At 45.1% G+C, this 16,315-nt stretch overlaps 1 long non-coding RNA gene across 5 annotated transcripts in view; it reads left to right on the top strand.

Moving 5' to 3' along the window:
* Positions 1 to 16,315, top strand: part of LOC128775258 (uncharacterized) — an 85,523-nt gene that overhangs the window by 35,406 nt on the left and 33,802 nt on the right. For all 5 annotated transcript variants that reach the window (XR_008419872.1, XR_008419874.1, XR_008419873.1 and 2 more), the window contains one exon: positions 3,542 to 3,702. This is a non-coding gene — a long non-coding RNA (uncharacterized LOC128775258). The remainder of the gene's footprint in view (positions 1 to 3,541; positions 3,703 to 16,315) is intronic.

Raw genomic sequence — 16,315 nt, 5'->3', positions numbered from 1 at the left:
CCCGAAGAGACTGTGTCTCAACTGCTCAGGGTCGAAAATCCTTAACACCCGTCAGATGCAGGGAAGAGGCAGCTAGCCTTGTACGCACTTTGTGAGTTTTTGAATATTTGTGTAAATAGGTTTTACACAGGGCATCTCCGAAGTGGGAAGAAACTTAAGCCCCTGGGCACGAGGCTGCAAATGACACTAGGTGTGGTGGTGGGTAATTTACAATCTTTAAGATTAAGCAAGAACAAACGTGTATTTAAGGAGCCTCTGTATGTATGGTTCTGAGTTTAAATTTTGTTTGTTTGTTTTTTTATAGTCACCTCCAGAGAACGCAAATCTTATTTTTAAAAAAAACTATCATGCGACTCTATTTCGATTCCCTTTAAATCCATAAAACACTTATTAAATCTGAAGAATGTTTTCTCGTAAAATACTCCAGGTTAAGACACAGGGAGCTTGATTTTGTTGATGTTGTACAATAGGCAACTTAAAGCTGCTTAGTATTATATTTAAGGATAAATTGTCCCAAGAACAGCATAAAATGAGACAGTCAAGTAGCAGAAGCCTGTTTTCATATTTGTGTAATTGTAATTTTACAAGCAATGTAAAAATGTAATAAAATTATATTGCAATTAGGTTTTTATTAATTTTAAAACCTTTAAGAAATGATTTGGCTGCTGTGTTTCCATGTTTCTGGAGCATAGCTTTTTCAAATTAATGCTAAAACTTCACTATTTCTATTTGTCATGAAATAAAGTCCCTGGCACATTGTTGTCACCAGCTTTTCTTGTGAGGAGAGATCTGGTGGCAAAGAATTTATAATCTCATTCTTCAAAATTCTAGACATTTGCCTGACCTACATGTTTCTTAAATCCTTCTGAAACTTCCTTGAAAGGAAATCAGAAGAAAAAAACAACAATAACCCTGAAAACAAAGATAAAGTTTCCTTTAAAGGCTTTTTGTTTTTTTTAATGTTTATTTTTTATTTTTGAGAGAGACAGCACGAGCAGGGGAGGGGCAGAGAGAGAGAAGGGAGCAGAGGATCCGAAGCGGGCTCCATGCTGACAGCAGAGAGTCTGACGTGAGGTTCAAATTCACGAACCATGAGATCATGACCTGAGCAGAAGTCAGACGCTTAACCAATTGAGCCACGCAGGCGCCCCTCCTTTAAAAGTTTTGAAAGAAAAATGGATCATGACATTAACCGAAGATCACTTTTTTCCATGTTTGAACTGTTGACTTTACCAGTTTCCTAATCTGAATTTTTGAAAAGAGTATCGTTAATGATCAGAGTTCTGCGGTTCCTCTTAAATATTAATCCTGCCAGGTTTCTTAGAAGAAACCTGTAGTGATCAATTTCTATTAAACTTGATTTCAGTATTCACAAAAGGATTAATAGAAGTTGTTTATAAATCACCTTAATCTTCTTGAAAGAAAAAAAGAATGTGAATTTAAAAAAATAAGTAAGTGTGGCTTCAAACCTCATAGCATCGTCAATGCAGCCCCACTGGCCCCAACTTTCTGGGATAATCCTGATCCAAGTCATTTTATTTTTTCCACTGATGGCAATTGGTTACATGTATAACTAAATGAGATTTAAATCTGATGAGCTTTCTTTTTCATAAGACCAAGTTCTGAAATTAGCAAGAACCATTGGTGAGACCACATATCCTGTTTTTTAGTTCAGAAAATACTGTCACTGTGGCCATGAACTCTTTTTTTTTTTATAAGATTTTATTTCTTTAAGTAAGCTCTACACCCGACATGGGGCTCGAACTTACAACCCCGAGATCAAGAGTCTGCATAGTCTACTGTCTGAGCCATCCAGGCACCCTGACCATGAACTTCTGTATTGAGAACTTTAATACTAGAGCTTGTGGGGTTGTCTTTAACTTCTTCCAGTTTCTCTGAGAGAATGCCAAGTAAAATGGGTCTGCAAAATCTCCTTCAAAACTGAATGGCAAATTTGCCTTGTGCAGGACCACGTTCCCAGGTCATGGGGCTAAGAGATAGGGAGAGGAGGACCCCAGGCCACAAGCGCCGGGTCCACGCTACTAAGTGGGCTCATCAAAGTCCCTGTTTGCTCACTTGCAACATGGGCCGGATAAACTGTACCTTCCTCCTCCTTGGATTTTTGCAACATCGCATGAGATGTCTGTGGAACTGCCCTGGAAACCATCAAGGGCTGTCTGTCATGAGCCAAGCTAGAAGACAGGCACTCTGGATCCAACGGCCCATGGAGCCGTTCCTCCTTGCAGGAACCCAGCTGAGACGCTTGTGTGGCTGAGCTTGGCTGAGAGGCCACAACCCGAGTAGAGCTGGGCCCAGAGAAGCTTCCCCCCCATGGCAGGAGAGAGCAGGGAAGGCAGAGCAGGGCTGAGGCAACAAAAGACTGTGGGTTTGAGGGCCTGCTGCCTCTGCTCAGAGGAGTATCTGGGGTGAGCTATGTGTGTCCCTTGACTACCAGCTTGACCTTTGGCTGTCTTGGCGGAGATGATCTGTGGGACCACCCCAAAAAACACCCTGGGCTATGAACTGTAAAGGGCAAAGATGCACGGTCCTCTTCTTTTGTAAATTCACGTGACTGAATAAAAAGTAAATAATAACATTGACCCTCCCTTTCTATCAACTCTCGCCCCAGTTCTCACCCCTGCCTTTAAGAACCCACTTTCCTTACTCCTGGGAAGAAAGAAAGCAGCTCTTTCTGCTGATTGCAAATGATCCTAGTGATAACCCTGAGTTCTAGTTACACAAACGAAAGGGAATCTTGTGATCAGACCCAGATTCGCTGTGTCACTCGTATCCACCTGTATACAGTTAAAACCTCTCACCGAACTAGAGATCCATTTGTACATGTAGCAGTCGTCTGAGCACAGTGTAACCTTGGATACCAAGAAACCCAACTTTCTCAGTCTCGTTGCCAAGGCAACGGGACAGAGTGGGTGTGGGGGAGCCCAGCATGTCTATCTACATGCTGTGCTACCAGCAGGAGGAATGGGATGGAGAGATGGGGAGGGTCTTGGGCTGCCCACCTCTCCGAGGCCTTAACTGCAAAGGCCGCAGGGATAGTGTAATGTCCTCTGTCACTGATAGCCGGGGAACCTCTAAGTGAGACCCTCTTTTATACTCCTGGAGGGATGCACAGCAGACAGGGTAGGCTGGGAGGAAGGTAGACAGAGGTGGGGTGAAGGAGAAGGACGCTGGTGAGTTGAGAAGTGTGGGGTAGGGGGAGACAGCAGCCAGATGAAGCTTGGATCCTGATATTACCGGTATTGGTACTGTGCCAGCAAGAGTCTGGTATTTCTGCCACAGACCCGAACATAAGTGAATCTAGAACATAACCCTAGCCACAAAATTCACACCAGTGGATTATGCATGTTGGCCTGGTTAATCCTATAATGAACCACCAGGGAATGGTTGAAAAGTAAAGCTGAACGCTTTAGAATATTCTAAAGATCAGGTAAAAGGGGAGAAAGGTACTAAAACAAGAAAGAGTCTGCTTCTCCCACATTGCTCGTTTGACCCAAGACCCTGTGTTTACTCTGATCTACAGAGCCCAGTGCCCTTGGTCTCCTTCAGGACGCGGAGGGAGAAGAGGGTCCCTAATGCCATCTGGACCGTCGTGGAGAATCACTCTCATGTGCCTTCCATCCAGGCAGTGCCTCCAGGGCCAGGCCTTCACGACCCCGAGCCACCTGTATCCACCCTATTCAGGTATCATTTGTAACTCTTACTATTTTGTTAGAATAATTTGTAGCTTGTTTAAAATATAGGGAAATTCACCAAGATACAGAGGCAATAGAACATTAATCACTGAGTGAAAAATTCATCAAATTTTGGAGGGAGGACAAGGTCAGTCAAGGAGCAGATAGGAATGCTTATGTTGGCTCAGCGACCGGACCCAGCCAGAGCCAGTGAGATTCAGTGGTGACCACTGCAGGGACTTCTGGGGAAGAGACCGCTGTATCTGCCGGGCGTGGGGGGCCACAGCCATCTGGCCAAGCTGTGGAGCTCGAGTACGGAGCCAGCCAGCACACAGAAGAGTGGAGCCAAAAGATGCAGCAGAGAGACCTGTGTCCTCATGACCTTGACCCAGGCCCCCTCACGCTGCTCACGCTGGGCCTGAGCCCAGACTCCTCTTCAGCTCTTCAGTGCGATGCATCAATACATTTGTTCGTTTGTTGCCACAGGCAAGTGAAATAGCCCTAAACTAAGGGATATATCCTGTCTGAGGTTGGGATGAGACAGAGGTGGTGGGGGGAAGTCGGTGGCCAAGGACAGAGGCCTCACGAGCAGGAGTAGCATGACTGATACGTAGAGAGGGAGGGAGAGAAGTATGAGTCACTCAGGTGTAGTGGTTATAAGTCTAAGTGAGGCAAACCCGAAGCACTCCTAGTTTTCTTTTTTTTTTTCCCATGTGGTCGAAGAAGTTGTGATTTTTGTATACTGTTGCAGAAATACACGGTTGGACCTTTTATTTAATAATCACTGGCACTGGCTTAGTTCCTTTGCGTAATTCTACCATATTTCCAAAAAGCTGAAGAGAGGAATGCACTCCCCCCAACATACCCCACACCATTCTCCGCTGCCCTCTACCATGCCATGTTTATGTAGCATATGTTCTTTTTAGGGCATGTTTGATTTTCCCCTTCGGTGACAACTGTCCGGGGCAAAAGAGCTCTTTACATAGGTGCTGCTTTGTCCCCAAAATCTACTGCCCCAGTTTGGTAGAGGACTAACCACTACCCTCCCTTTCCTCTTAAATTCCTGTTGTCTGGCAACAGAAGGACAGGTTCTCTGGTTATCTTCAAGTATATCATTCTCAGCCTCACTTCTATTTCTAGAACAGTCGTTAAATGTGATCTTCCTTGGATTTGTATCTGTTTTCCAAAGTGGGTCGAGAAGAATGCACGTCCTCCGAGATGTTCCTCAAAAACAGAGCTTGAAGTCCAATTTGGAAAATATCACACACCATAACCCCCATTGGAGATTTCAGTGTGCACTTTTCATCTTGTGGCCTTGAGAGAGTCCTACAATTTAAATTTTGCTTAGCCCACCTTTTCCCATGTTCTGCTAGCAAGGGATTTTCTTTAATGTTGTGTTGCTAACATTCTTCTGAACAGGTATTCTATAGAGCATGCTTTGTGAACATCTGGCTTAAGATAGAGTGAATTGTACACAATCTTTTATTAACTCTATTGTTATAAGAATGTAACTTTAAATAACCTGAAGCAGATTAGGAATGTTCTTTCACCTTCTGCTTTGATGAAAGCAGAGGTTTTTTCTAATGTGCAAATGGGTATGAATTCATCATTTTCATTATTTTTCTTCAATCCTGCAACTCCAACCGTTGTTCGCACTGTAGCCGTGCAGGAGGCCAAGTGAGAGGAAGAACAAGGAATGCCTCTGGGTTTTCTCTAGGGGAAAATGCATGATATAAGCAGGAACAAAGGTAGTAGCCAAAAACAGGCAGCTGAGACAGAGCTTGGATCTGTGATGATGGCATGGAGAGTGTTAGGAGAGGTGGTGTGGTCTCCTTCGTTGTTACCTTCCGCTTCCCAAAGGTTCAGAGGAATACGGAGCCCAGGGAATGGAGAGGCAGAGCTGTTTGAGGTTCAAGACAGGGGTCTTGAAAGGACATCTTTTCCCTTCTTGTTCCCAGTGTGAAGCTGCGTATACAATTATGTTTTGAACACAATATGTGCCGAGCACAGGGCGAAGAGTTTAATATACAGTGTCTCATTTAATACCCACAGAGGCCCCGAGAATGTAATTTTTTACCGATTTGCAGATGAGGAAACAGATGTAGAAGCTGACCTCAGGTCATCAACGTAAACTGGCAGAGTCCCTGTATCTCTTTACCAGGACACCACAAAGTCGCACATCACGTGGGCAGCTCACCCCCCTTCATCCCAAAGAGATGACATGGGAGTGTGGCAGGTGTGTCCAAGGCCTCAGGCCCACAGCCTGATAAGACTGATCTGTGTTAACTGACAGCCCTAAGTTGGGACGTGGGCACCTGAGCACCAGTCTGGGAGGAGACCGGAAGCCAGTTGACTGTCTCCAAAGACTTGTGAGCGGTTTTCAAAGTACCTGGAAAGCTACTAAAAGGAGAGAGATGTAATTGGTGTATTTGACTCATATTTTCATTTTGCAGTAGCATGAAAATGAATTACTTTTATAATTAAGCGAGGCTTCTTGGTTTGAATAAAAATACAAGGGGAGTAGATAGGGAAAAAAAACCTAGTCTTTCTTGGGTAATAGTTATTACCCAAATCAACAACTTGTAATAATCAACGACTCAAGAACAAGTAGGAATCTTAACACCTTCTGAGTTTTTTTATGAACCAGGGAATTTTGATGAAAATGACATGAGGAAGTTCTGGACGATCCGCAGCACCGTCTTCGGTGAGGAAGGGATGCCCACACTGAGTTGGGGGGTGCCTGGCGGTGGAAAAGAAACGAGGGAGAAATGTCTTTGAGGAGTATTATCTGCCAGGCTACGTATGTTTTCACCTTCACCTGCCGTCCGAAAGCCGGGGCTGGGTCACCCTAGCTAAGGCACACATTTACCTTGCATAGCCATCTGTTTAACTTACCTAGTACCTAACTTTGCCTGGTAGTATCGTTAACTGTTATGTGTCTGATGCCCCCGCTATTTCATACTTCGACATTCCGCTTAACATAAGCAACGATAAGAGTGAGAAGCTGAAATCAGACTGATCTGGGTTCCAATGCTGGCTTTGCAAATTGGACAAATTACTTTAATTCGTTTTTTTTCCCCTATGAAATGGGGATAATAAGAGTCCCTTTCAGAACAGTGAATAATACTGAATTAACTTTGTAAGGTGACAGACAGTAGCTAGACTTATTGTGGTGATCAGTTTTCAGTGTTTACAAAAGTCAAATCACTGTGTTATACACACACGCAACTAACAGAATATTGTATGTCAGTTATATTTCAATAAAAAATAGTCCCTTTCTGAAAGAGTTGTTACGAAGTTTAAAAAGCATGATGCATGGGAAGTTCTTAGTATAGTGCCCAGCACATAGGAAGCACCCAAAACATAATAGTTTCCCTTCTTAAGAGGAAAGCTCTTTGATAATAGGTAAAAATTTAATAACTATTTGTAAAGTATTTTTATGCATATTATCCTGATCCTTATACAGGGCCTTGCAGTTAGGAAGTAGGTTATTGGGGAGAAATTGGCATTCTTTTGCAATTACGGCGGAAGAGTAATTGATCCAAATCTTTCTGGAAGGCAACATGGTAACAGATCAAAGACGTATCCTCGATGCTTTGAGACACGTATACAAACAGGCATATGCAGAAAGGTTCATCATAGGGGCACTTGGCTGGCTCAGTCAGTGGAGCGTGTGACTCTTAATCACAGAGTTGTAAATTTGAGTCCCATGTTTGGTGTAGAGATTACTTAAAAATAAAATCTTTTTTTTTTTTTAATTTTATTATTATTTTTTTAATTTTTTTTAACGTTTATTTATTTTTGAGACAGAGAGAGACAGAGCATGAACGGGGGAGGGTCAGAGAGAGGGAGGCACAGAATCTGAAACAGGCTCCAGGCTCTGAGCTGTCAGCACAGAGTCCGATGCGGGGCTCGAACTCATGGACCACGAGATCACTACCTGAGCCGAAGTCGGACGCTTAACTGACTGAGCCACCCAGGCGCCCCAGTAAAATCTTTTTTGAAAAGGTTCATCATAGGGGCGCCTGGGTGGCTCGGTCAGTTAAGCGTCTGACTTCAGCTCAGGTCATATTCTCGCAGTCAGTGAGTTTGAGTCCCACATCAGGCTCTGTGCTGACGCAGCTCAGAGCCTGGAGCCTGCTTCAGATTCTGTGTTTCCCTCTCTCTCTGCTCCTCCCCCACTCACGCTGTGTCTCTCTCTGTCATCTCAAGGATGAATAAATATTAAAAAATTAAATAAATAAATAAAACAAAAGGTTCATCATAATCTTATCATTAATAGTGAAATTTTAGAAACAACCTAAATGTCCAACAATATTAGATTGGTTAATAAATTCTGCTACATCCATGTAACATGTATGAGGAAACTTTTAGTTGCAAGTTACATATCATTGCTCATGCTAGCTTCTGTCAAAAGGGGATTTACTGGCTCAATCAGGAGAGGCAGGCCTAGCTCAGATGCTACTGCTCTGTCAGCCTTCTCTGACCCACCAGGCAGGATATATAGATTTTTTTTGTATCCTTTTATGCATAAGTCCTAAAACAGTGCCTACTCTAGGCTGGGAGCTTAAATTAGCAAACAAATAAATCAATGGTTTTAAGTGAGGGATCACAAGGAAATCAGTGTGGCCTGGAGGAAAGAGGCTTGGAGGCAGAGAGACTCAGTACAGGACCTACCTCCTCGGCTTTTTAGCTGTGCGACCTTGGTCAAGTCAACCAATCCGAGCCTCAGGTTCCTCATGTAAAATCATAGGAGCCGCTTGAACGGATAACTGTAGAGGACTGAAGAAGCCATCTATCTCTTTAAAAATATTTGGATATATATTTTTCTAATTATCAAAGCAAGGGAATGAAATAACATCTTTTGATGCCCCCTGTGTAACTTCAAGATTTTAGCCTACTTTTGTTATCTATATTCCTTCTTTACTCGCTTGCAGGTCTATATAAATATAAGCCGGGATTTTAGGTGTTTCTTAAAGTAACGTTCTTTCATTCATTCATTCAATGAACACAATATACATCAGGCGCTGTATACAAGTTCTGACAGAGAAAGAGATTTTTAGAGAAATAATAGCAAGGCTATGTGGAAAGGGCTGTCAAAGAGGTGTGATTAAGAAGTCTGCTGGCCAGCTCAGTCAGAAGAGCATGAGACTTTCGATCTCAGAATCATGAGTTTGAGCCCCACGTTGGGTGTAGAGATTACTTAAAAGTAGGTAAGGACACTGCTATGGAAACACATAGGGGTTGGGGGGCTAGAATTCTAGGGCAGATGGAGGAGAGTGAGTCCTGCCCCCAAATCACTGCCATATGAAGCTTGGAGTTTGCCGAAGATGTGGGGTTTTTCTTCAAGTGCGGAGGTGATGGTCTTCCAGTGATGTCATGCGGTGGCAAAAAGGGCAGAGAAGAGGTGCCTTTGATGGGATGACCGGACTTATGGTTTCTTCCCATGAGGTAGGAGTGATAGGACTGATCCCTTGCACTGGGGAAGCCCCCAGGGCTCTGGGATTCCATGACCTGATGAGGGACGGTGTGGACTTCCTGCTAATGGAGGCGTGAGGGGCCTCCACTCCAGGGGCGGGAGGTTGTTGTACCCACCTGGTAGAGCAAGAGACCTTGGTTACATTAGAAAACCGTGTTCCGTGCTGTAAGCTGGCATCCCCACTTGCCAAGATTCTATCTCCGGTTCCAATTACAAGCAGGAGCAAAGGCAGAGTTAGCCGGCAGATGTGTCTGGGGCCCCTAGTCTAATTCCATTCCATTCCATGTCTGTTGTCTTCTAGTGTCTTCAGCTTCCAAGGTCCCAGATTTCTGAAGCCCTAGGGCTGCCTGTCTTGGTGGCCACCACATGGGCATTCTAGCTCCCATCACCTTGCCAGGAAGGGTAAGGAAACACCCAGGCTTCAAACATAGGAGCCCTGGCTCTGGGTGCCCCATCCTGATTGTCCCCAGTGCACCTCCTTTTTTCTGGTTTTCCCATTGTCCTAGACCCACACCTATTTCTTCCTTTCAACTGCTAACACCCTCTCCTCTGTCATTCTGTTGAGAACAGTGAGAACCTCCAAGTGCTCCCTGGTGCTGAGGCCTACAAGAAAAGGTTGGATGGGGTGCATTTTGAGCTGATCCCCCTTCTGCCCACTTGCCCTGTAAACAGGAGCCACCTGCCATTCCTCCTTCATCTCACAGCTTGGAACGTGAACCATGCACCAGGGAAATGGAATCTGCAGAGATGCATTTCCTGCACCTTAGGCCATCCCTGCATCCCTTCAATCTCAGGATTCTCCATCATCTCCTGCTGGGTGCTCTGAGGACACAGCCTGTGCAGAAACAGAACCAGGCAACACTACCCAGGAGCATTTGGTGGGTGCTGGGGAAGTACTTCCCCACGATGCTAATGATGGCAACTTGGCGCTGAGAAGCTCGTTAGCAAAAGCATTGAAGACGCCTGCCATAGCTTTCAAATGCTGACAATCCGTAAATTGAAATTAACAACGAATAAAAAGATAAGGAAAGCGCACATTCTCCCTCACTCCAGCTTCCGTGGATGTTCTTAGTTACCAAAAGAGAACTGAAGCAGGAGGGAGAAAGATCCCGGCTGCGTTCCCCTTGCCACCCTTCTTCCCGCAGGTTTTGCCTTTTCCCGACCGCCTGGCGTGTGTGCATATGTGTGTGTGTGTGTGTGTGTGTGTGTGTGTGTGTGTGTGCATGCGCAGAACCTCCCTTCTGTTCAGCTTGCCCCCTTGCCACTCCCCATTTTGCGAGATTTCAGCTCACAGTCAAAATGGGGAGATGGCCAAATTGTAAAAGCAACTGCAGGCTGCTGCCGCCCGCACTCAGTGGGGGTGTCTCGATGCCTCGTCACCACGTCCTGAGCAGGCCAGTGGGTGCGCGTGTCCATGCGTTTCCTTCTGCACTGCACCAAAATACTGTCACTGGAAGGTAGATGGAGCCGTAATTACAGCTAACCGTTTGCTATTCAAAGGCTGTCCTTTTTGGCAGCTTCTACCTTCTGGAAGAAAACGAAGGGAGTTGACAGCAGGGTCAGATCTTTGCTTTGCGAGGATGGTTCTGGAAGCTATGTGGAAAACAGATCTGAAGGGTGCGTTAGCTCAGGAGGTTGGTGGCTGCTGCAGGCAACTGGGAGAGAGATGATGTGGTTGTTCTCTAGTGACCGAGGATTTCCTGTGTTCACACCCTTTTGTGATGTGGCATCACCACTCCTCTGAGGAAGAGGTGTTTATCCTTCACACCTTTGAATTTGCCCTCGTCTTGTCACAGGGTTTTATCAGTAGAGTGCATCAGTAGACATCAGTAGACATGACCTTATGTGACTTTCAAGCCTAGGCCTCAAGAGGCCATGCAGCTTCAGGTTCTTCCTCTTGGAACTCTGAGACCACCATGCTACCCAGAAGTCAGGCAAGCCGACTGGATGATGAGAGACAAGGTGGAGAACTGAGCATCCCAGTCAGATAGTCATTCCAGCAACCCTCCGCCTACAACTGCTAAGTGAGCCCTGGCAAGACCAGCCCACGAACCACCCATCAGAATAATAAATGAGTGTTGCTTTAGGGTAGGTTTGTGAAGCAGCCCAGATAACTGAAATAGACAGTGTTAGTGGGATTCATTCATTCAACAAATATGTTGTGGCACCTATTCTGTGGCAGGCTCAATTGCAGGTACCAGGAATCTTGCAGGTGAACAAAATGGATGCACGAGCCTGCACTCTAGTGGGGGGTGGACTGGAGAAGGGGTAAGTGTGAGAAATATTTAGGGCCTCATGACTGACTGAAAATGGAGGGTGCAGGGGAAAGGAATAAAGTATGGCTTCTTGGGTTTCCAGTGTGAGCAGTGAGGGCAATGGTTGGGCCATCCCGAGATAGCAAAGCAGACTGGGAGTGGTCCAGTTTTGAACACATGCGCACCCATGGAACAGCAAGATGGCAGATGTAAGGAGGCGTCTGAAGCTTAGGAGGGGTATCAAGATAAATATTTTGGAGTCGTCTTATACCGTACAATTCAGCAAATATTTATTGACTGACAACCATGTCAATCATTCTGAGGCACCAGGAAATACAATGACAAACAAGAGATGGTTTAGTGAAAAAGATGAAAACATTCGCTGTAGCAAGTGGTTTAACAGAGACAATGCAGAGCTCTGACACAGACACGGAGAACCGAGAAATTGAATATAGACTGTGGTTGAAATCGTGACACTGAGTAAGGTTATCCTTGGACTGCACAAAAGAAGAACAGTGGATGGGCCAAGGACAAAATCCTGGGAAATATCAACATTCATTTTTGTGCTTAGCAGTAAGGGAGAAGACATACAAGAAAGGGTAGGAGATACTGGGGGCCAGGGAGGGGCAGGAAGAAGACGGGACCAGGGAGAGGAAGAGAAAACAAGTTGCTTTTTTGTCACTGACCAAGGATTTTAGGGGCAAGAGGCTGGTGAGAAAGTAATAGGCTAAGCATGTTCAAATTGTTTCGGGGTTGTTGGTCGAAACTGTTGCAAATAGGTTCTGATTTCGCCTAGATGTGCTGTGGGCTCTCAGAAGCTTTATGGTGGGGGGTGGGGGGGCACTGATGGCTGGTCTGCTTCCAAGAGTGCCCAGGAGAAGCTTTCCTTCTGCAAGTCCCTAAGGGGCTCTGAGCCCTGCTGCTACTGTAACATCGACTGCTTTGTTTTCTCACACTCAACCCTGGATTCCCTTTTAAATGGCTGATATATATTAATTTTGCTCTTACTCTTTGTTTCTTAATATCAGGGAGTCATCTCATCTGGGGCCCCAGGTTTCGTGAAGCTGCCCCCAGCTATAGCCTATCATTCCCCACAGGAAGATGCTCTCCTTCATGAAGGCAGGACACAGAGATAACCCCACAGCCAGCTCTTATTGTCTGCCTGAGGAGGACACGCTAGCCCAAAGAATTCTGTTAGGAGTTGAATTGTGCCCCCCAAGAAGTTATGTTGGGGTACTAACCTTCAGTACCTCAGAACGTGACCTTATTTGGACATAGGATCTTTACAGAGGTAATCAAGCTGAAGTGAGGTCATTTGGGTGGGCCCCAATCCAATATAGTTGGTGTCCTTATAAAAAGAGAAAATTTGGACACAGAGACAGATATGCACACAGGGAGAACACCATGTGAGGATTGGAATACGCTGCTACCAGTCAAGGAACTACCAGAAACTAAGAAAGAGATTTAGAACAGATTCTTTGCGGGGCGCCTGGGTGGCTCAGTCGGTTAAACGTCCGACTTCGGCTCAGGTCACGATCTCGCGGTCCGTGAGTTTGAGCCCCGCGTCGGGCTCTGGGCTGATGGCTCAGAGCCTGGAGCCTGCTTCCGATTCTGTGTCTCCCTCTCTCTCTGCCCCTCCCCCGTTCATGCTCTGTCTCTCTCTGTCTCAAAAATAAATAAAACGTTAAAAAAAATTAAAAAAAAAAAATAGAACAGATTCTTTGCTAGTGCCCTCAGAGGGAGCATAGCCCTGCAGACATCCTGATCGCCGACGGCTAGCCTCCAAAAGCTTGAGACGATATATTTCCAAGTCATTCAGTTGTGATGCTTTGTTGTGGCAGCCCTCACAAAGTGATACACACAAAGTAACTTCCAGGTCTTGAATATCCCAGAATTATTTGATTGAATCTTTGAAATGTATCAGAATAGAATTTTTATTCAATGGGATTCAACTGGATCAGGAATTAGGATGAATTCAGAAGAGCACTGAGTAAATTTTATCTCCGTCTGCTGAATGAGTAGCATAAAAGAGGAAGCATACACTACTCGAAGAAAACAAATTGTTTTCAAACTCTCATTTGGTTTAGAAGTACTATTTACATATAACTGAGGCACTAACTAAATGTGGTTTCTTATTTATTTACTGCAGTGATCACCCTCCCCGCGCCCCCCCCCCCCCCCCCCCCCCCCCCCCCCGGCCCAGGGAACATTACTGATTCCCATGCTGGGTCTCATAGGCTAGTTGGTAGTTTAGATGTCTCTTTAACTTAGATTGACTAGTTGTCTCCTCAGCTAGTCAGAACAGGTAAGATTTTATTTTGTTGTTGTTGTTGTTGTTGTTGTTGTTGTTGTTAGAGCATGCATGGGGGAGAGGGACAGAGGGGGAGAGAGAGACAGAGAAAATCTTAAGCAGGCTCCATGCTGAGCATGGAGCCCAATGTAGGGCTCCATCCCGTGACCTTGGGATCACAACGCTAGCCAAAATTAAGAGTCAGACACTCAATTGACTGAGCCACCCAGGCGCCCCTAAACAGGTGAGAGTTTAATGCTAGCTCTCCTGGGTAGTTTCTGCTTGTCTGTCCCTCCTATTTTAAGCCCTGGAAGGCTGACCCATGTGGACTGTAAAAACAGGTTCCCTTCTAGTTGGGTTCAGCTGAAAGGAGGTACTGGTGGGAATCGAGGGAGGGGGAAGGAGGAGAGACAAGGAGCAGCATTTGTTCCCCAGGGTGTGGTGTTCCCTCCCTTCAGATCACGTGGGCTGGCTGTATTCCTTTGGGGAAAGCCACAGCTCTGGCTGGTCAGGGAGGCGATCCCTGCAGCCCTTTCTGGGTTCAGCGAACCACTCCCTGCCCTGGCCCTAACTCACTGAGGGCTTTTACCTTCAGTGTCCCCACATTACTGCAGTATCCCTTGTCCTTAACCCTCATAATGCTGTCCATACCTTTGTAAATTCCTGTAGACCCTTTATTAAACCCTCCTGGGATTATTTAGTCTGAACGTGCCATCTGGTTCCTGCCAGAGCCCTGATGAATTTGCTAGTGAAGTGTACCAATGCTTCCCATATGTCTGAGGCTGTGCTAAGGACTTCATGTGCATTCACTCATTTAATCCTACCAGCAAGCCTTACAACATTTAATCTTGCTAACAACAGACTCACCTTCACACCGTGTTTTACTCAGGCTAATATTAAAAAGTGCTTGCATTACCTGAACAGCCATGACAGATACCAGAAGAACTTGGGAATCCACAGGGGCACAGGAAATGTCATGCTGGGTTAGATATTTACCACAAAGATGGGAGGAAAAGATATTCAACTATGAGTAATCAAAATGTACCTTTTGTAAAAAGAAGTTGGCTCTCTAAATAACGAGGCCTGGTACGGATGGGAGTGGGGAGAGAAAGGGTATCTGGAGAGGTGGCTTTCAGCCAGGGGCAGGAATTCCTTTGCAGCCAGGTAGCAGCTAGTGGCAGTGTGCCCTCTATCCCTCGCCCCCCGCCCCCCATCGCCCTCTGTCTTTTACACATTAATAGTTCTTTATAAATATTGATGCCTGAGATGGCCTCATTAATATTTATTAGCCCACGCCATCCTTCTTCACCCGGGGTTTAAGGAGTGAGCCATCAATTTGGTGCTGTCAGAGGTGACGTGTGCAAGGTTCCCTGGTGAGAAGCAATTAGATGGTCTCCCCTCCAAAAAGTATTCTGATATTCTTAAAGCACCAATATTTGCTGGGGGGCCTTCAATAACATCTTTAGATTTTTCATTTTGTTTGACTCCTACTTACATTTTCAAGCTCAGAAAACTCCCTAACCAGCCTGGTGGCTTTTAAGGTGACTGAATTGCAAACCCTTCATCCCCAGGGGTTCCCCAGTGGCTAAGGCAGAAGCCATTCATGCTCTGCTGCAGGAAAAAAAAAAAAAATTTGAAAGGCAAATTCCTCCAGGACTTTGAGTCTGTAGGTCTGTGGGTGAGCAGAATTACAAAGGCCACACGCGCCTTAGCACCACCCCTCTATGTCCCAGTCCCTGTGCCAGGGCTAACATCCTGAAATTGAAGCTCAGTGTTCTTTCTGAAACAGTGGCTAAAACAGGCTTTCAGAGTCAGTGATCCTACCAGGCTAGTGCCCCAAATCCTGTTTGCCTAAACACAAAGAAACCCTGGTTAATTAGCAAATGTACTTTGCTGCTCATGTTCTTGCTGCTGAAATGAATAGTAGTAACATGTGACTTTACGGACAGTTCTGTATCTAGATAGCCGGTTCTCTACTAAATTTAAACTTTCAGAAGTCACCGAGGAATTTCAATAACAACTATATGGGAAAAATAGATCAGAGAGTTACCGATCTTTGGAGCGGAGCAGAGCTGAAATTCTTGTTTTTATAGGAGACAGAAGGTCTAAAGTCATTTACCCAAAACCACACGGCAGTGTTTCACAGCAAAGGGTCCACCAAGAACTCTTGATTTCAAGTGCGGTGCTCTTTTCACAATGTTCATTATACGAATAGTGAGATGCTCTGGTGGTCCATTGAAAACATCACCGGAAGTCCCAAGGTCTGCTCTTTCATTCTTGCAGTTCATTCATAATCCAACTCTGACTACCCACATAATCTGCATCTCTCTCTATGTATCAAAGAGCTTGGCCAGAAAATAACATAATTTTTAGGAGTGTGTTTGATGATATAACAAAATTCGAAAATTGCAATAATGCAGAATATACAAAGAATATAATATGAACCACACTTTTGTGGCCCAGATATTTTGTTCATTCTATTAGTGTTTAGATAGAATGCATGAATCACGGGGGCAGGGACTATATTGGTCTTCTTCATGTTTTCCTCAGAGTGCCTAGAATATAGTTAGTACTCAATAAATATCGCTGAGTATGGGAC

Source organism: Panthera pardus, unplaced genomic scaffold, assembly GCF_024362965.1.
Source record: "Panthera pardus isolate Hobbes unplaced genomic scaffold, ASM2436296v1 HiC_scaffold_7, whole genome shotgun sequence".
In the NCBI taxonomy this organism is placed as follows: Eukaryota; Metazoa; Chordata; class Mammalia; order Carnivora; family Felidae; genus Panthera; species Panthera pardus.
This window is presented reverse-complemented; position numbering and strand designations above follow the sequence as displayed.